At 37.9% G+C, this 20728-nt stretch overlaps 1 protein-coding gene and 2 pseudogenes across 19 annotated transcripts in view; 2 read left to right on the forward strand and 1 right to left on the reverse strand.

Moving 5' to 3' along the window:
* Positions 1-20728, forward strand: part of PARD3 (par-3 family cell polarity regulator) — a 592143-nt gene that overhangs the window by 495506 nt on the left and 75909 nt on the right. The window lies entirely within an intron of this gene.
* On the reverse strand, positions 3743-4055 carry LOC119244616 (60S ribosomal protein L36-like; annotated as a pseudogene).
* Positions 6730-6839, forward strand: LOC119245433 (U2 spliceosomal RNA; annotated as a pseudogene).

Here is a 20728-nt window from a genome sequence, read left to right on the forward strand (position 1 = left end):
GTGTCAGCACCTGGTGATTTGCTGGCCATGATGCTGACCTGAGTGAGAGTACTAGGCAGCCATCACCTCATGCATAACACATCCCAGTGCCATCATTGCTGTCTTAATGAGACTCACCAGAAATCGACTATAGATGTGCCTATGCCATGAGATGTGATATAGTCGTAAAGAGTCTTGTTAAAAATGAGTATAAAGCCCTTGCCTCCCTCTGGTGGTGTTGGCATGGATTTTGAAGATGGAAGACAGAAGGGACACCATTAGTAATGTTAGATGAGATTTCGCTAATATTGCTGTTCTCTACTTGAACAACTGAATAGTCATGTAAAACCTCTGTAATTTGGCTCAGCCTCCCACATTTGTACCACCTGCAGGCAATCTTCATTTATGCGTCATTCTTGTTTTCAGTTACTTTTCTTTGCTAAAATACTTCTTCTCTAATGAATGCCATTTGCACTTTAAAGAATGGCTCATTATTCCTGATTTGACTTGTGTCCATGACAGACGGAATTTTTTTTTTAAATGCTACATATAAGGGGAAAAAAAGTAAATCTTATGTTCATGGCTTTGTGTCTCAAAAAATGCAGTTCTCCTGATTTATTGCTCAGAGCCTCATTAATTAACAAAAGTACATATAATTGTTTTACATCATAGAGACTATCCAAGCTTTGAAACCGTGGAAAAGTATGTTCTGTGCATGAGAATTGGAGACATATTTTGTCCTGAGAGGGCTCATTACTTTTTTCTCTCTTACAAAAACTTAGATTGCTGCTTCCTTTGACAAACTTTCTATTTTATACAAAAGGATAGAAGGCACATTTTTTTCTTTAATTGGCCTTTCTAACTTTTCTAATAAAACTTCAGTGTCCACTCTGCAGGGAATTTATATCACCTTAAAAACTAGAATCAGACTGGTTATTTTTATTTAAGGTAGGCATTAAGAGATATAAAATGAAACCTTATTGATAAATGTAAATTGGGAACCACCATAAGGTTTACTATGTGTCTTTATTAGTGTGCTTTGGGGGACTTTTGAAAAGGAGAAAAATTGTCTTTTCTTGGAAAAAGAAAAGGTGGAATGTGCATTTAACTCTTGGGTGATTCTAGGCCTTATTTATGTAACTTGCTTTGTCATGAGTGAGTGAAACTCCATCCATGGTGTCCCAGCCTGAAGTGACCTCTTGACACCCCCTGTGAGGACGGAGGTCATTCTTCTCTATCACTTTGAAAATGCTTTTACCAGGAACCCCAGGGCTGGGGGTTTATTTTTTTAATTCTCTGACTTGTTTACATTAAATTAACTTGCAGAAGATCAGCTACATCTCCTAGCAGTTAGTTTAAGGGATGTTTATTGAAAGTTTTTGCTGCTGTGCTTATATTTATTTATTTTATTACTTTCTCTTTTTTTAACCAAAGAAAAACAACCATTTAGATGGGAGATAATCAGAAGACTGAATTTTAATGAATTATAAGATAAAGCGGGCATATATTCTAGGAGTAAATTGCTAATATTAATTTAGTAAGTCTTGTTTCTCCAGTTACATTGTAAACAGGGACACCCAACTCACCAAACACACAGACTAGCATATCTATGAGTACACATTACATACCATGGCAGATGGTAGCTTAGAGTATGATAAGTGGCAACTGGATGCCTGCTGGTTGAGGAAAGTCTATTATAGAGTCTAGGATTTGCTGGAACTCTGTCCTGATAACCTAATAACACCTGAGATCTTTATCCTACTTTCATAGCCCATGTGCAAAAAATAAGGATTTAATAGGCAGAGGATAATAGAGCTCTTGAGTAACCAGCACAACTGCACTGTCGTGCACTGTGCCAGGCATGGATCTTGCCACTGCTCATGCAGCAGCCACCTCTCTCACCTGCTTCTGGCTCCTTCCCATATCCTTCTTCTTCTGAATCTGAAGTGAGGGTACTGTGAAATTATGCTTGTGATTGTCAGGGTTCATAACTGGCACAAGGAATTTTTAAATCATCCATTCCTTCCTCTTTCCCCTCCTGCCACAATGAAGGTGCCCCTCCTCCAACCCTCAGCATTATCCTCAGCTATGACCCACTGGGATTTGGTGACAGCAGATGCCAAGCCCCAGAGGGCAGTGGTACTGTCTCCAGAGCACATGCCATAGTGTGCTATTTCCAGCTGAGGTAGCCATAGAAGAAAGAAGCCAGAAAAATCCTTGAGATCTGTTGCATTTACTGGACCCCAGATAAGGTTTAAAATTTGAGGAGCCTTGAAGAGAAGAGTAGCATTGGGAGGTGAGTCTTTGCATTTCTTTCTTTTTTTTAAAGATTTATTTATTTATGCATACAAGAGCTGGGGTACAGGCAGAGATGCGGGGGTAGGGGGGTGAAAGGATCCACCAGAGACAGAGCAGGTAACAGAACAGGCAGACTGACTGAAATACACTGCTGAGGGGAGCAGCGGGCGAGTTAGGAGAGGTCTGCTTCGCCATGTGGGTTGCTCCCTGGGCTGCCGGGGATTGAACTTGTGCTGCAGAGGCTGCGGATTGCTTCATAGTGTGGTGCTTAACGCCTTGCACCACCAGGGAGGCCCCTTGCATTTCTTTAAAAGCTAGTCTCTGCTTCTTTCATCAACTCAGGCCTTAGCAGTCCCTGTCACTGTGCCCTCTCCTCTCCCTTCCTTAGGGCTGGCATCCTACTCTAAAACCCAAGCCTGCTGCTTGCCTTTGAGTTGACAACTCATCAAAGTCATATAGGGATTAAAATTCATCAAAAGAACAAACTTGAAAGAACATTCTTTTTTAAAAGTATTTTTATAAAATTGTAAATGGATTTGAATATTTATTAATTTGCTTTCTATTATATTGAAGTGTTTCCCCATTATACAAAGCTTATATGGTATTTTTAGAGAATTTAGGATAGCATAGCAATTTAGTCTGATTAGGCAAATTTAACAAGTAGATGTTAAAGATCTTAGCTCCTGCTGATTCTCACCTGAAAGTTCCAATGACTTCAGTGTCATATGTCTCTTAGTGGAGAAATATGAAATTAAAGGTTTTTTTTTCCTATTGTTAAATAAGTAATATGCTTAATTGATTTCACTGGAGCCCTAAGGCTGCTGTTGACGAAATATGCTTATGATGCAAAGGTTTACAATGTGTTGTTTTCCAGTTTTTTTTAAAGAAGATTGTCCCCAGACTCAAATTATGTCTTACATTCGCCATAATAATATGGTACAATCGTTTTACTTTAATTATGGTTGGCTCTCCATAACTACCTTTCCCTTGAGTCATTCAAAGTTTCTTTGGAGTTCTTTAATATGTTTATAAAAATTAATAGAATTGTAATTATGCATAGGAAAAACTAAATGCAAGTTTGTCAAATGAACAATTGTTCTACTTATAAAGTTACACAGTTCTGAATAAGAAGCCATAAATACAGAGGACATGAGTTGAAATCTTATGTTGGTTAATGTACTATCAAGAAAGATAACTTGAAAATAAATTCAGATCCTCTTCTACCTTCCATTGAAAAAGTAACTTGTCATAATTGAAATCAATACTATCAATAAATGTTGATGCATTTTACTTTCCATGTACCTTACATTTTCAAAGTGAGATCTAGTCTTCATCAATACATTCATTATTCAGAAGCCTCAATCAAGGGAACTCTAATTTAGGAAAAGTCTAACTACAATATTGCTGCCATAGATTTTTATTTTATTTTTTTCTGAAAAGACTTTATGATGGGTGGTAGGGGAGCTCAGTCATTCATGGCAACTGCCTTCTGCATGGCAGCTGGGACACTGCTCCACTCCTCTCTCTTCTTGGCATGAATGTCTATTACCACTCTTTTCTTGATGACCTTGAGGGCCTGCTTGTTTTTGGAGACATTAAGCGGCTCCATGGCACATTGCTCACTGGGGGCAAAGCCGCAAGCTCTGGGATCATGTCTTGCATGAACTTGGTGTGCTTGGTGAGGTGCCTGGGGCAGCAGCTATGTCTCAGCTTGTAAATCTTCTTTGTTATCTCATAGGCCTTGTTGAGGCCACAGCCATGGAGTAGCACAGGGCCATGGCTTATGCTCCACAGTGCTGTGGCTGCGGAAGGGCTACCATCGACTTTTATCCTAACATGAGAGGCATGTTAGGGCATTCTTCAAAAGAGATTAAACATCCCCCAAACTTCTCCTAAAAGATTTTCACATCATTGATATTTGAAAACTTGAGTACATTTTCTGTTGTAGCAAAAGCCAGTCATTAATAGGTCAGTAAAAATCCAGTGTGTCGATTCCAGAAGGTGATTTCTCTGACTGTGTTCAGGAACTCTTGTTTCAGAAGCTTTGCAGACAATACATAAGGTTAGGAGCCAGTAGAAGTTTTACCGGACTCAAAACCACCCTTCATTTGATCTATGTTTAGAATGAGAACCTCTGTAGGAGCTATTAGCAATTAGTTCATTTTACCTTCATAGTTGCTTGGCTTATACATTGAAGTATTTTGCTGTTCTATCTTTTGGAAGTGGCAGAGGAAAAATAGATCTTTTGCATTACACTCACATTCCAACATGCTGAAAATGACTTCAAAATTATTCTATTATGGGCCTCCCTGGTGGCCTAGGGGTTAAGTCTCAGTGCTGTTACCACTATGGCCTGAGTTCTATCTCCAACCAGGGAGCTAACCTACGTATGGTGCATCAGACCTCTCCTGTCACATCCTTGCTCCCCTTAGAAGTGCATCTAGATTGCCTGTTCTGCTCCCCACTCTGTCTCTGGTGAATCCTCTCACACCCCGCACCTCTGGGCTATACCCCAGTTCTTATACACAAAAATAAATAAATAAAATCTTTTAAAAAAAAAACCACTGTTAAAGAGGTGTTGAAAATCAGTATACTTGGGACTTTTCCTGCTTCTAACTCACTAGGAGACATTAGATCTGTTACTCAACCTTTCAAAGCTGTATTCTTCTACGAAAGAAAAATCATAAAACTCCTTATCTCATTAACTAAATGAGATAATGAATACAAAAATGCTTAAGATAGCTGCAGACCAATAACTTATCATTATCATCACCATTTGTAATAAGGATGCTTATGATCTTAGCCTCAGAGATAGTTCATTTATAAAAACCCACTTTTATGCAGCAGACCTTTACTTGCCAATCCAATTTTATGGCTCTCTTGATGATTTTTTTGCTCAGCAAATTTTTTTTTTGCTCAGAATATACACATAATGTCCTAGAATCACTAGGCATGTTTCATTGAAGTAAAAATCTGTTTTTTGTTGGGCTATGTTGCCAAAGAGACTAAGAGAATGCCAGGTAGAATTGGGATATAACTAGAAACCCGCACCTTTATTTTGGCACAGCCACAGCTTCTGCTTTCTGATTAGTTGTTCAGATAAGAAAGGTTACTTCCTCTATTCTTAAAAGTAGGAGGAGATGCCACTTAAAGCAGGTAAAATTTTAATAGTCCAATTGTCTTATTTATTTATTGCCTTATATTATTCATGTTGTTATTCAGGTTTCCTTCCCACAACAAGCTGGTCTCTGCTGATGGTTAATTGGAGCAAGGGACATCCTAATGGTTATAGAGCGGAGCGAAGTTCCGTAGCCTTGAAACCACTGACCTTGGTCTCCTGAACTCTGAGCTGGCCTGTGGTAACTAGCCCAGGAGATTGACAGCTTAGAAAACTTATTACCTCTTGGTCCTCACACCAGGATTTCTGAGAAGGGGCTTTCGCAGTTCCATATGTGAATGTCTATGGCTTCTCCAGGTCCTTACTGCAAACAGCCCCCTTTCTGTGGCGCAAGGTGACACTCACATTAGTGTGCAAGCACACATAGCAAGTTGCCCAGATAAATTCAAGGTTTGGGGTTTAATCTCACTATTTGGCTTTCCCATTGCATTTGCTTATTTTAATGAAACCTTTTGAAGGAATTAACTGCTTTGACAATTTTGTAATCTGTTAAGGGATATAAAGGTGAATTTGTGGTTCAGGTAACTGTCATAAAACAAAATGACAGCCAGTGAAAATTTTCCTCTAAAATAGAGTAATTTTGGGTTTTATATAATAATAGAAATATTTGTTCTAAAAATTCAGAAATGCTGGATACCACAAAGCAAAAAATAAACATGATGCTATGTTTTACCAACATCCTTATAGAGTCATCCTTCCAGATATCTGAAACAGTGATTTCAAATGGGCATTCGTCTAGATTTCAAATTAACTTACAAGTTAAATTTAAACAGTTAAAAGTGATGCCCAGGTAAAACTAGGCGAAATATGATACGTTTTTTTAGAGTCATTAACTGAATGTTGACTATAGGAGGAATACCAAAACAGTAAAATCAAAATTGCCAGGAGAGTGATTTTTATCTACTTTTATTGTCTGAATTAATTATGATCCTTTGATAATCAAAAATAAAATGATTGTAAATTTAAGATGGTTAGAATTTATGTGTGTATTTGACTAACAGAGGTGTTTTTCTACAATTTTAATTACTGCACCATCTTTTGAAAACTTATTCTCATCATTAATGTTGGAAACTCTTGTGAATGTCAACATTCAATACTATTCCTTACTCTTCATTAAATAACAACAGATGTACATTCTTCTGTAGTAGGAGGTAAAACTGTACAGTAAACTATAGTGGAGAATTCGAGCAAGTCATTAATTTATGTAAAAAAATACTTTGACGTATTAACCTGGATTCTTGAATTTGCTAGTTCACTCAGTATAAACTTGCTTCATCGTTTCTCGGCCTTTTGGCTAAGATCAAGTGTAGTATAAACTTGCTCCAAATAAAAGAGAAGGGTTAGAGCAATTTTTATTTCCTAAAGTAGTTAAATGCAAACTAATGATGTTTACATTGCTGAAGGTTTGACAAAAGAATACATGCCAGAAACTTGATGACTGGTGGAAGGCTGATAGATTTTTTTGGTTTCCTTGGTAGAGGTGGGCAGGTGGTCTGTGCTGTGTTTTTTCTTAAAGGAAAACAATATATTATCCGAGTTCAGTCTGAACTGAGCACCATTGGGACAAAAACCAGGAGGTTGAAGGTTTAATTCCAGTTTAGTCCAATCAGTCCCTCAGACTGAGTAATTAAAACATTAAGACCATCTGTGAATACTCAGAAGCCAACTGAATCTTAAAAACAACCAAGTATTTTTCCAAAGAATACATTCATAGTATTTGATTACTGCAATAACTTATTCAAGATTATGAACAAGATGCCTGTGTGTGTGTGTGTGTGTGTGCGTCCAAGTGTGCATGCATACACATTAAATTTAGAATAGAATACAGTTTTAAGACACTGCACTATTCAAATTAAGTTAGCTTAGTTTGGAGCTGAGTGTATTTCTCATCTTGTGAGTGCAGATGGGAAAACACAAGGTGATAAGGTATAATGTCTACCTATTCCAGACACAACCAACCATTTCATAAGGTAGATGTACAAAGCTCACTTTGCATAATAACATTAATAATGAAAGAACTAACTAAGGAGGCACCTCGTGGGATGGCACACAGACACTGGTTTTAGCTCTGACCCCCCTCTTAACATCATTAGTAGTCAGAACAGAAAGGGTGAAAGGTATTTATAACTTAAAAGATAACATAGGTTAAAAGTAAGTAACAACAAATATCACTGTCATGAAAATCTGTCACAGAATGAGTTGTAAGTTTCCCTCGAGAATATGTTTATTTCACACATTGTTCAATTTCAGATGAGAGGTAAGACCATCCCTGTATTGTATCCAAAACTGTCATAAACACAAGAACTAATACACAATATAAGGAGATTCTGAGATATTAAGAATACAGGCAATTAAACTGTGACTCCCAAATTATGGAACTCTTTAATTAGATTTGAAAGGGTATAAGCTAGCACAATTCCCCTGCGCTCCATGCAAAGCATTGTGTCACAAATCTGAGATGTAGTTATTACATATTCTGTAACCTCACTGAGCACTGCAATGCTGACCCCCCATCTGGGTCACTTATTTCTAGAAAGAATAAGACAAGCCAGCAACAAGACTGATTACGGAGATAGGAAGTGTCATTATGAGAACAAATTAAATGACACAGAATGAGTAACTGGATAAGAAGGGGTAAGGTAAGTTTAATGTAAATCAGGTCTATTTTAACTAATATTTCTTAGAAGTGTAGCCTGTATACTAGGCACTGTGTAAGCATATTACAGTTTATACAACATTTCATTTTCACAACAACTCTCTCTATTGTTATCCACATTTATTAGATCAGGAAACTGAAGTTTAGAGAAACAGTTAATGAGCTTGCCCAGGTAGCAGTTGGCAAACCTTTCTGTTTGTGTGTGATGTAAGTATATGTTTGTGTGTTCACAGAAAGCCTACCGTATTCTATTTGCTGACATCACACATCTCTTCCTAAAATTTTTTTTTTTTGGGGGGGAGAATATATATGACTCTAAATGCATTTTTTATGTGTTGCTTCTTATAGCACCTTCTGTCCCTTCTCAATTTTCATGTAACATATGATGCCTTATATTCTTAGCAATATAAATATATCTTGTCTCCTAAACTAGAGCTAATTTCTTGAGGATGGTAAATGTGTCTCCTGTCCCAATATGTAAATACTCTATAAATGTTTTTTGATGTGTGTGCTTGTGATTTATCTGTTTTAAAGGATTTTTCTGACAACCCTCTAGCATGTTGCTGTGTACTATGAGTTAATACTCATTTTAGTACCTTAATGTTTGTTTGTATGTTCATAGCAGGCATTCAGGGTGTATGCCTATTATACATTATATTCACAGAATGCCTCTTCTAAGTGTCAGACGCTGCTTAAGCTACAAAGAAAAACACAGACACCCTGCTCAGTGTGGTGTGGTGAAGTTCATTGCCAGTGCTGAGGATCCTATTAGTTGTTTAAGTTTGCAAAGGAACACATAAAAAATTAAGTTTATTCAAAGGTTGAGATTAGAAAAGATGAAAATTTAAGGTGGAAAGAACAAACAGTAGATCAATTGTGTTTAACTATTGTGCAGCTTACTCTATTTGAGTTATTATAGATATATCAATACTTTCCCTTAAGAAGCATCAGTTGGCATATTTATTTGTAAAATAAAACTATTTGGATTCTCCCATTAACTTAGCATTGAGAAATGATTTTGGCACATCATGAGATATTTGAAGATAACTTAGGAAGACAAGAAATCGGGATGGAGAATTTATTCTTCTAGACTAAAATCTGGTTTTTAAATAAGTACATATTGAAATATTTTAATAAATAGATACATTTGTGGAATCCTACTTTCTCTAACATATATAATAACATCTGATGTAAAATTTAAATTTGCAAAGACAAAGCTTTCTTACTTTTTTTTTTTTTTTAGAGGCATGTTTTTTTTTTATTTGTTTGTTTGTTTGCTTTGTTTATACAAGCACTGGGTACAGTCAGAAGCGCGGGAGGGTGAGAGAATTCACCAGAGCCAGAGCGGGAAGCAGAGCAGGCAGAAGGACCGAAGTACACTGCTGAGGGGAGCAGCGGGCGGCAGGAGAGGTCTGCGCGCCATGTGGGACCCTCCTCCGGTGGCCGGGGAGCAGCCGGGGATCGAACCGGCGCTGCAAGACTTCAGGCAGCTTCGCAACCCAGCTCTCAACCGCTGCGCCACCGGGGAGGCCCAGACAAAGCTTTCTTAAACTCTTGGATAAAAGTGGTGTTTTGGGGGGTTTTTTTTGTGGGTTTTTTTTTTTTTTTTTTTTGGTTTGTTTTTTGCTATAATCCCATTGGTATTCCTCAGGGGCCAATAATGTGATAATTTAGTTGCACAGTCCTTTTCCCATCATCCACCTAACAGTGTCTTCAGAATGGAAAAGTGTTTGTTTTTAAAAACAAACAAACAAAAAAAGCAACCAAAAAAAAAAAAAGAAAAACCCCACATAGCTTTGGCATGTTATAGCACATTCATAGTGATTTTTTGAATTATTTTAGGAAACTTGGTTCTCACTGATTTCCAGAGACCACAGTTGATGCATAAATTCCCTAATTTGTTTACTTTAGAGAGATCATCTCAAGTGCAGCATCTGTTTTTGCTTTTTCTGTGAGATCCTGGTTTTCTATCAGGATGACTGAGGCAGAGGCAAGTCATGTGGCTGCCAGAGCCCACACAGGAAGCTCCCAGCGCCTGTGTGTCAGGAACCTCTCCACACAGTGGTGCCGATGCCCCCTCACTGCTCTGCAGTGGCAGCCTCCACGCCTCCCTGCTCTGCAGTGGCAGCCTCCACGCCTCCCTGCTCTGCAGTGGCAGCCTCCACGCCTCCCTGCTCTGCAGTGGCAGCCTCCACGCCTCCCTGCTCTGCAGTGGCAGCCTCCACGCCTCACTGCTCTGCAGTGGCAGCCTCCACGGCTGCTTTTCAGCTATTTTTCAAGTTCATCTGCCAGATAACATTATTTTACAACTAGAATAATGTCAAAACTCTAATTTTGTTTAGGTATATCTTATTTTGGACAGGCAGCTTTCTTCTGTAAAGCTCAGTTATCTAAAATTACCTTGGAGAGGAGAGCCTTCTGCCAGTGCAGTGTTGTTTATGAGGCCTGGGTAGGGGCAAACTCCCTGCCATGTTCCGATAAAATTAGAGAGAGAGAATTTTAATGTTGAAGCCACTTATTCTTTAAGTGTTTTCTAGTATTTTGCTCCTGTGCAGTCCTTGCCGAAATGACTGCTACAGAAAATCTATTCCCAGAGTCCTGTCTGAGCCAGTGCTGAAGGTCACAAGGTAAAGAGTATGGCATGTTTTGTGCTGTCAGTAGGAGTATAAGACATTGAAAACCAGGGAAATATCAACAACTTTCATCTCCAAAAAATAACCAACTGAAATTCCTCACATAAAGAGTAGCCCAAACTGGTCTTCCTGCTTCACTGAGTGCTCTTATAAGGTTGGCGGGATTGTTGTGAATATAAATTCAAGCTCCACAGAAGAGAGGGATGTGGAGAAAATCCAATTAACTAGAGTGAAAGTCATACAGTATAAACTACCTATTGCTAAAAGAAGTAGTTATTAAATTGGATGAATCTTTAGAGCAGAATTGATAAAAGTTGTCTTTATTGTATGAGATTGCAAACCGTATTTTTCAGAAGGCATCATCTGCTTAAGGATGTTTCATATTCTTATTAAGAAGATGACTAGAAGTTGGAAGTCTTTTTCAATGTGTTACTGACTTGTAAGGGGAATCTTCCTATTCCAGTATTCATTAAATAGCTCTCTTTGTGTGTGCAAATATTAAAAATAATCTTGAAAGTACTCCAGGTAAGGACAAGAAAAATGCACTATTTGTTTTCCTCATAGAATTGACATTTTTATTTAGGGAAAAACCCTTGAATTTACAATCTCTCTCTTCCTAGGTTTTTCAACATTTCTTGCAAATTGTATGTAAATGTATGCAAATAAGCCATCCTCACTAGCAAGCTGCTTAGAAGTGTAAAATATATAAAATTAAGATGCTGAGAGAAACGTGCATCTAATTAAGGTAGCATGTAAAGAAATGTTTAAATTCAAATTAGATACTTCAGTGGAAAGAATTACTTGTTTAATTCAAAAGGTGTTTGTATAATTCAGGGAAGACTTGTCCTTAGCTGTATTCCCATTTCCTTCAAAAGTCAGTTTTAGGAACTCCAGCTGTCTCAGTTAAACTTTAAAATTGCATTTAACCTAAGAATCAGAAAACCATGAAAATGTATCTCTAACACAGGCTAGAGTAAGGGTAATAGTTGGTACTTACATAATGGGTTCATAGACAGCCTGAGACACACAGACCATAAGCAGTTAGCTTTCCCTGAATCCTTTGAAGGCTTACTGTGCAAAACAGGAAGGATACCAGCTTATGCCATTCACAGACCCCTGCCACACCATTTCATCTACATGAACACCTCTCAGCAGCTTCAGGCATCTTCCAAAGTTGCTGGGGAGTGAAGAAGAGAAAAGGACTTTGATTTCAGTTCGAAGCCTTTAGCTTAAATAAGTGGTAGAAATTTTTGAAAAGCATTAAGCAACAAAGAAGGTATTGAAAAAATTAATATTTGTGTTGAAATGATATAAACTGTTTCATAAGATTGGTGCTATTCCTTTCCCAGATACAACTTGAGGGGCAGACATAAAAACAGACAGGCAAGTAGTTTATGCTAGTTTTCCAAATGCTTGATTTTGAGTGTTCCATTAGGTCCTACTTCACATGGTGAGATTTCTTACTTTCTACAGGCTTGTGTGTTCAGCCTGAGTCCCCTGATTTCAAGGGAACCCAAATTTCAGCCCAGAGTATCTATTTCTTGGTTTCAGAGATAAAAATAGTTCATTGTATGAAGCAGTTTTCATCATGTATAATATACAAAACCCTCTTAGACTCGAGTTACCTCATCTGAAATTTCTTGGCTGTGTCTGACTTGGGGAAATAGAAGGTGATAAAGGTGTTCTTCTCATTTGGATCTGTTTTTTCTTCATCAGGGAAGGAATCCTTCTGAGTGAATACCCGGCATATTTATTCTTCCTTTCCTTCCTGCCCCAGTCCCCATGCTTTACTCCCACCCCTGGGACTGAGTCTTCAGGATTGTGAAATAAAAACTTTTGACTGATGACATCTATTTTTGAGTAACCAACAAGTCAGTTCAGCTTTAATCAGAAAGGTCACAGTTGTTAGTGTTTCTTTCATGGACCAGGAGATGTTTTCTATCCGAACCTGGGGAGTATGTCTTCCTCTTAGAACCTTTCTGCTTCCTCCACTCTGATTCCTTAGTACTTTCAGTGACTGTCTCTCAACCAGTTAGCTGATTTGATGATTGTTAGTTCACAGCACAGAATGCATCTAGCTGCCCAGCTGGAATCTTTTTCTTAGCAGTCCATACCCAACACAGTCAACATATCCCTGGGCAGCCTGATAAATTTCTTTCAAACTGGTTCATTCTCATCTCTTATTCTCTCCTAGTTAACTGTGCATATAAAATTATAGTAAGATAAGATTTGTTTACATCTTTAGAAAGTTCTTTAATATTTGTTTTTTTAAGAGAAGATGACTTAATGCTCATAACTGTTTCTACATTCAAACTGATTCACTGGGTTGTTCAACTTTATGAAGACAATTATTAATTATAGTTTTGTATACCAATCCTTGGCAAGTGGTTGTTTCTTACACGCTGCTATAATGTGAAGTCAGAAATCACAGAGATGAACTTTTCATATTGTTTAACTTAAATCTATTACTCACTCTTGTTTCTCTAGTAACCAAGTATCCAAATGATCCCTCAAAACACAGTCTTTACTCTCTCTTGCTTTCAAGAAACCTTGAAAGGTTCTTTTATCCATGCAAATTTAGCTACACCATGCTCTGGCCACAGGGAAAATATGGCTGCACTGAATTAGGAAGATCTTTCAAGTGATGATACATTTTATTGCACATTAAGAGAACAGAAATATTTATGCATTAGGAAGATATCAAGCTCATGGTAGTAGATACAAATTTTCCAAAGGTCTAATTCAATTTTTTAAGGTTTATTTATTTATGCATACAAGAACTGGAGTGTAAGCCAGAGGTGTGGGAAGTGAGGGGATTCACCATAGACAGAGTGGGGAGAAAACAGACAGATCTACTGAAATACCCTGCTGAGGGGAGCAGCAGGCGAGTCAGGAGAGGTCTGCTGCGCCATGTGGGTTGCTCCCTGGCTGGCCTGGGATCTGACTCGTGCTGTAGTGGCTGGCAGTAGCTTGATAATGCTGTCTTTAACCCCTGCGCCAACAGGGAGGCCCCCAAAGCTCTAATTCTTATTTGAAAGCTCAGGTTTTTTCATGGCCTCAAATACCGTCAGTAATTATTCTCAAAGGGGCAGGCCCACTTGTTTATTTTCAAGAGAATGCAATTTTAATATCTAAGTCAGAATGACAGGTTTTTGTCAGTTTTTTTCTTTTTTCAGTTGTTCTTTTTAAGTAATAAATGCTGTTCTGTGAAGAGAGATGGCTAGTTTAGCTTGCAATTCAATCATCCAAGTGCTTTTCGTTAGGACAGTCACCATCCTTCCACAGGCAGCAAAAATGCTTTACGGATACTTGCTTTCTCATAGCAGAATAATAAAAAGATATGTAGTCTGTGTAAAGATTTACTGAAATTAATATTTACTGCTTCATCAAGAGTATGCCTAAGTGAAACTAACATTAATTTCCTTCAGCTGCTTGGATAGGGAAGAATACAACTACCAGCACTGTATGATGTTACTGCCTTGATTGTGTCTCCCTCCCACAATCTCTTTACCCATCCGTGCAAATGTTAGTCTAGTAAAGAAGGCGAATAATGTTTTTGTATATCATTAAATAGTTCTCATCTCCTGAACCCTTTGAGAGAAGTCCATAGATCATTTGGATTCCTATAGACCAGTCAGACGTGGTAGCTCATCCTGGGCTTCAGCTGGTCAACGCTATGCCAAGCAGGGCTCCCGGGGAGGACAGGCCTTTTCAGATTTCCACATGGTATCAGCATAGTGGAGTATCTTCTGTGAAAGGCTTGGGAAATTTGATGTGGACTTCACTGCCAAAAACTAGCCATGTTTTTGAGTTGCCAGAGGAATGTATAAGATTACCCAAATGCTTAAACAATTTTGGAGTGGTCTGCATTCAAGTTGCATTCAACTGCATGAATAATAGACTAAGTTGAAGGTATTTCTCAGTGTTCTGACTTCTGCTCTGGGGGTGTTGTTTGGTGGATTAATCTTGGTCATATACACACATAGTATATGTAAATGTAACACTAGAATATGCATGCATTGTTGACTCATGGCCTCCTGGGTCATTACTTTCTGGCCCAGTTTTTGTCTTTGTATTTTATCATCAGCAGTACATTTCTGGAATTATATGCACCCTCTGTATCATATGTGGAAAACATTTATTTACCATGGAGACCCCCCACTCCATGGAAGCATTGGTGACTCATTTTTCAGTTAAAAGGTCTAGGTCCATATGATAATTAGAAGCAATCACAAATCATTCTAACTAGTATATGGTTGTTTAGGACACCAGCAGTGGTTGTTTAGGACACCAGCAGTGGTTGTTTAGGACACCATTCAGGAGCTCTGCCTCTGTTGATCTCTTTAAAATACTAAGCAAAAGACAATGAATCTTCAAACTCAGCTGATTCCATTGTGATTGATCTGAGCCAATTTTTAAGATAATTGATGATATTGCTTTAGTTGAGTCTGTTAGTGCAAATAATTATTAATCAATATGCTCTCAGCTCTTCAGAAGATAATTCTAACACATGATTTATTCTGGACATTTCAATTGAGCTACCTTTACAAGAGGAAAATCAATTGGCCAGTGGTCTAAAGCACTTTAATTATCTGCAGCTCCATATTCCTTTCTCAGCCCTATTTACTCAGGTAACTTGCTATCACATTCTGTCAAGGCAGACAGGAAGTTTTTCATTGCCATGGCAGAGAGATAATATAAGGCTCATCATTGATTGACTTAAATTTTATTTACTTTGATTATTTTGATTTAAAGTAATTTAATTAAAATCCTAAAAATAGGGTATTGTGGCTTTTCTTTGAAGAGTATAGTTACTATTGCCCTGGAAAAAGAAGGAACATATTACCAAATTTCCATTCAGTTGGAAAGCAGTTTCCTATTATGGACAGTGAATATTGAGTAAGTCAGTTTACCCTGAAAATATGGGGAAACTGGAATCAGCAAAAGGAAATTAAAGTGTGAAGCATTTTTCAGGCTAAGCTTAAATTGCTCCCAAATTGTTGCTTTTTTTTTTTTTTAAGATTTATTTATTTATTTTTACAAGCACTGGGTAGTCAGAAGCACGGGAGGGCAAGAGAATTCACCAGAGCCAGAGCGGGGAACAGAACAGGCAAACCGATTAAATACACTGCTGAGGGGAGCAGCGGGCAGCAGGAGAGGTCTGCGCGCCATGTGGGACCCTCTCCGGTGGCCGGGGATCGAACCAGCGCTGCAGAGGCTGCAGGCAGCTTTGCAGCCCAGCGTTCAACCGCTGCGGCACTGGGGGAGGCCCAAATTGTTGCTATTATTGAAGATGTTTTGTGGGTTCTTTATGGTAAGGCTTTCCAACTTGGGATTTGTAGTTTGGTCTTTCAGGCAATGTCTTGATGAGCACTGTAGTTTGATGTGCTTTGTTTTTGTTTTTGTTTTGCTATGAGAAGAGATGCAGAAGAAAATAATCAGCACAAGGCATGAACCTGCCTTTGAGTAGAACTTCCAAGCATCTGTTTTTGTTGTATTTGTGGAGAATAGAGGAATGTGTGAGCTTTGACCTGAGACTTTTAGACACGATTATAACAGATGGATATTTTAAGTGGCAATTCACTGAATTATCCATAGAAACCCTTCCAGTAGCATTGAGATGACCTGTTTTGCTTCGTGCCCAGTATTCTGCCCCTTGCTCCTATGGTAATATATCCAAATGGCAAAATATTAGAGTGCCAGCAGCTTTCAAGGCCAGTTCTTTAACTCTTTCCACTCTCCAGCCCCCTTTACCCCCCAGACACTCAAAACTTGAATTAAAGTCTTCAAAGACAAATAAACTGAATCTCAAACTCATTGTCAATAGCTGGCTCAATATCATGTGTCCAGAAGGAAATGGCCTTGAGCATTTGATGGGTTCATGCTACCAACTTGTGGGATCACTCTCTCCAAAAGTGTCAGGTTTTGCTCAACAGCTCGAGAATAGGTCACTTGTCACATTGCCGGCACTCTTACTGAAATTACTTCAATGTCCAAAGTTACTTAAATGTCCTTACATTTGAAAGGTGAAAATATCCTAAAAATAAATTCCATGTCAGTGTTGTATATAGTGGTTTAACAACTATCCAAAAATGAAGGAATTTCTTAAAATGATTTTGTCTTCCTTTTCTACTTGTATTTTGTTTTTGTTTCAGTTTTCTTGTTTGTTTGTTTAATGAAGACTAAAGCTTTCTCCCTTCTTCTAAATGTGCTTGGAGATCTTTGACAACTTTGTTCCTAACATTAACTAATGACACAGTAAGACAGACAGAGCTCTTTATTACAAGGACATGAAATTCTCAAAGACCAATAAAAGTTTCAAAGATATGTGCAGAGCAGGAGCCAGGGTAATGCTTATATAATCTCCCAAGTGTTTTCCAAGTTTAGAGTGAAAATAAAGGCAGAAACTATATGTGTAAACATGACACATTTATAGCACAACCAATCTACATAGCAAAATAAACCAGGGGTCTAGGTCCTAAAAAGTGATAACCATGGTGTCGAATGTCCCATTCCCTTTTATTCCAGAAGATGGGGTTATGACTGGTGAAACACAGCATTTGTTTAAACAGAACAGAGGAAGATTGCAAAACATTCAAGGGCAGGAAGTGGCAATAAATACTACTGCAGTTGTAGCAGCAGGAGACCTTGAGGTGAGCAGAATGTAATCACTCAAAGTGGAACATGGCCAGGGCCTCCCAAGTCCTATCAAGGGACACGATGAACTTTCTAAAAAGTCAAGACCTCTGTCTTATCTCCTCCCGAAGATGAGAAAGTGAGATGTGAAACTCCAATCTGGAGGTGGATTTGTTTTTAATGATAGGGTCTGATCTCTTTTGCAGGCATTATGCATATGAATCAAGGATCCAAAAATAACTCCTTAAGGAAAAAAAAAAAAATCCAGGGCCTAAAACACAGACTGATGTGCAGGCAGTGGTGATCTGAGGTGGTAAATCGACAATTCCTTTAATTAAGAAGACCAAGTTAAGGAGACTTTGGTTTTCTTAAAAACCATGATTAAGTACTCTGGGCAGTCTGCCCCATTGGAAAACAGAATAATGCTAATAATTTGCATTTATATAATACCCCTTGGCTTGTGGATCTACAAGCACTTTGCAAACATTAATTAATTCTCTAAACCCCTTGTGAGTCAGGGGGTGCCATCGGTAACTAATCATGAAGGAGGGCCAGTAATTCTTGCCAGAGTGGATATGCAAGTTAGAGAACACTGCAGGCTTGGGAGCTGAGGAGGTTGAGTGGAATTTTTATGAGAAAGAATAATAAAGGTAGAATGTTGATCAGCCTGTGTGGGAAATAAACCTGGATATCAGAACCGTGGATGAAGATGTGTCAACTAATAATTTAGTTTCCCTTCTGTGATTCTAGGCATTTGTTGTGAACTACTTTGCTTCTTGCTATTCCCTCTACATTTTCAAAGTTTTACTTGTTCTTGATTTGAAACCCAGTATCAAGATCTAGGCTCATTTCTCCTATGCTCAGTAAATGAGCCTATGCAGCTTCTGAAATATACCGAGAATCAGTGTATCTATAGCTCTTTAAATAGTTCAAAGAGTCTTTCCATTCATTGATTACTCAGTCAGTATTTTATATAGCAAACATAGGTTTTTGAAATGTTTTCTTCCTCTAAGAAAATTAGGGTTGAACCCCCCACCCTCTTGTCCTACCCCTACTCTCCTCCCCACCTGAAGGACTTATATGAGTGAAAAGCAAATCACTGTTCATGGTCAAATATAACTCAGTGCTATTTTCTTTAATATTTCCATGTCATGTGAGTATATTTGCTTATTTGACATAGATGTTAGTTTTTTCTTTCAATTTGAATGTAATTTGCCAATAAACATTATATACTTGAATTTCTTATGAAAAATATACACTATAGATTGAAGAGAGTAATGATATAGCATAAAAGAACCCATTTATTTATTTGGAAAGTTAAGTCTTACAATTCTGGTCTGTTAAACAGGCTGATTGGATTTTGTGAAAATTTCAAATTTTAACTTTTGAAAAAAGAAATGCAGTTTTTTAAAAGTATAAGTTGAAGCCAGACCAACAAAGTTGGTGGTACTTAGGAGTTTTGTTTATGCTATACAGGTAAGATTTGCTCCTGGCTTGTATTGCATGGAGTGGATGAGTACTTTTGAAGTGCTTGAAAATTGGTTATAGCAATTTTCCTGTAAGATTCCCATTGTGTTGAATTTAAAAACATTGAAATAGTTTGCACAAAAACCAACTCAAATCTAGCTCTTTCCAAGTTGTAAGAATTAGTGGCATATAAAATTTGAGAGGTATTCTACATTCACACATATCTATGTCTCTCTGATGCTATTAAGTTAGGTGAAATGGTTAAATCATTTTGGGTACTTCAATCATTTTTATGCTGCATTCAAGCTAAGTATTATAGAGAGAGAAGTCTATTTGAGGGAAAATGTATATTTCTTTCAAATAATTTGGAACTCTAGGGGGAAAATGAGATTATGCAGTTGACTTTGCTAAAGCTGGCTGTCAGGACAGGCACTCAGGTGTGCACTTAGGAATGAGGGAGCTCTGCTTGGTGTGTAAAGGCAAACATCCAGGACTGGGATTCCTCCCTGCAAGACACACTTTCTTCCAGGCTGTTGCCAGCTGGTTTTGCTGTGCGGTAGTGTTAAGCTTTACAGATTGGAAACATCTGGCTTTTTATCAGCCATGTGTCCTCAAAAAGAGAGAAGTGTTAATTGAAGTAAATTCATCAAATTCTTATCTGACACATTTAGTTGACCCTAAGGTGATATGTTTGGGCAATTTTGGAGGATGAGTATGTTTCTAAATGTGCAACTTTTCTATCCTTATCCTGCCTTTGGAAGAATCTTGATTTCAAATTTGGAGCTATGCCTTTATTTGGAGCTTTCATATGCTATGTCAGTAGCAATTTCTGAAAGTGCCAGTACTGATTTGCATAGAGGTCAAACCAATGTATCCTGTAGCAACTTACTGAATTAGGAAATTTTAGAGGAATCTCTTGTGGCCAGATGTCAGCAGATTCCAAAAAGTTGACTTGGTACCTGTTGCTGTTAAGGGCAGTAGAGTTGGTGTTTATTGATTTCTCAGGAAATACAGAAAAAAAAAAATTGTACGTAGTAGAAAAGTCTGTATTTATCTACTTAATACATGAGAGTCAAGTTCAAATTTTGGTGATGGAAGAATTCTGGATGTGTTTGCCTTGTGAAAGCATCCTTTGTGATATTGTTGCTCATTTCTGCAACACTTTACACTTGACTTGGTGGGAAATTATGAGGCTGATGTTCAATCTAAACCTCCTGTGAGTTCCAGCATATGAATGCTTTTTAACTTGCAAAATGGACATTATACAGAGTTATATTTTTAAATAGCAAAATGTGTGTTAATTGAATCATAGCTTCCCACTGAGTTTAGACTTCAGAGCTGACTGATCAGTGTTTGTAATTGCTGTGCTGTTGTCATTGGCCTTCACACTGTTGCTTGATGTGCTCAAGAAGTTAAAGGCCTATTAAAATCCACTGAAGTCTTTCTTAGAAGAGACTGGTGAAGGCTAGGGATATTTACATTGTGTCATCAGTAATGTTGCATAACTGTTTTATACCAGGTATCTATCAAGATGGTATTAATCCCATCAAGATGGTATTAATTAGCCTCATTTTACAGCAATGCTCAGAGAGATAAAGTAGTTGGCCTCAGGTCACACAGCTAGTTGGTTCCTGTGTTACCTGCCTCCCTGGTGATCAAAAGCGTGTTGGAACCCTGGGAATAATCATGGATTACTTAGTCTATCCTTTTAAAGAACTCAAAGTAATATGTAATCACTGTGTTGAACACTCTTCTCCTTGCTAAAGAGGCTTCAGCCATTGAGACTTTCAACATTTGTAATTGACTCTGGGTCTTTACACTTGCAGTTTCTTTTGTCAGGTCACTGTACACTTTTTATCATTTAGAACTCAATTTCAGGGC

This window comes from Talpa occidentalis, unplaced genomic scaffold (genome assembly GCF_014898055.3).
Source record: "Talpa occidentalis isolate TD23 unplaced genomic scaffold, MPIMG_talOcc4v2.1 talOcc4.14, whole genome shotgun sequence".
NCBI lineage: Eukaryota > Metazoa > Chordata > Mammalia > Eulipotyphla > Talpidae > Talpa > Talpa occidentalis.